This window comes from Penaeus monodon, chromosome 19 (assembly GCF_015228065.2).
Source record: "Penaeus monodon isolate SGIC_2016 chromosome 19, NSTDA_Pmon_1, whole genome shotgun sequence".
In the NCBI taxonomy this organism is placed as follows: Eukaryota; Metazoa; Arthropoda; class Malacostraca; order Decapoda; family Penaeidae; genus Penaeus; species Penaeus monodon.
Genome location: NC_051404.1, coordinates 40,283,188 through 40,284,115, shown reverse-complemented (window position 1 = coordinate 40,284,115; position 928 = coordinate 40,283,188). Strand labels below are relative to the sequence as shown.

General features: G+C 46.0%; 1 protein-coding gene across 1 annotated transcript in view; it reads left to right on the top strand.

The window, feature by feature from the left end:
- The window catches only part of LOC119585237 (protein Wnt-5b-like), a 252,158-nt gene that overhangs the window by 62,811 nt on the left and 188,419 nt on the right, over positions 1-928 (top strand).

Genomic DNA, 928 nt, shown 5'->3' with positions numbered 1-928 from the left:
ATTTTGATTTTATACTGGCACAATTATGTTATTAATACGGGGTGGAAGGATGCATGATGGAGTAAGGGGGAAGCCAAGCAGCACCAGCGATCTCCGTTCACGTCGCAAGAGGAATGTCTCTCTCCCGACCTTTCTGAACTCTATGCGTCTCTAGCAATGCCTTCGTTAATTAACAAGATTTTGAAAATGAATACAGTAATTGTTTCTTTAGATATGGAAATATTTTCCAATCACTTTACATATCTATTCACGTAAATCAGACCATACGCTAGACGTGTGTAGTGAAAAGTCGGCTCCAGCTGACGTGGTGAAGCGGATAATGACAGGAAATGACTTTGGCGACGTGAGGAGAGCGCTGGCAGTGCCCGGCGTGAAGGTAGTAATACTGCCGATGTGGAGGTGAAGCATTGAGCAAGTACCCGTAAGGTTGGAGCGTATACCCCGCCCAACCCGCGCTCGGGACAGCCGCGCACTGTGCATGGCTTCCTGCACGTTCATCCGCGTGCACGTATGTGTGCATACCCGGCATGGCAGTGCACACGCAGCCTACTGGGAAATGAACGTGCAAGAGCATGACTTAGCAGAGGCCGAGCAGGTGTGCATGGAAGGCGGGTATACACACCAGTTGAGAGGGGTCACAGCAATATCATTGACATGGCATTTTGACAAAAGTTTGGCATTCGGTTTTACAGGACAAACGAAGATTTCATTGCGGTAGAGGTTTTGGCTCCTATTTTTTCCCTTTTGAACACGAGAGAATTTCTGCCACGTATAATAAATATGTAGCACATGAATGAAAAATAACTTGAAAGTCATGACTATGTATACTGACATTGGGCACATGCACCTGCTCGATCGGGGAAAGGGAAAGCAGCTTTGATGAAGTACAAACTTTTGAATCAAAAAGAAGTTCGTAGGACAGTTAGAA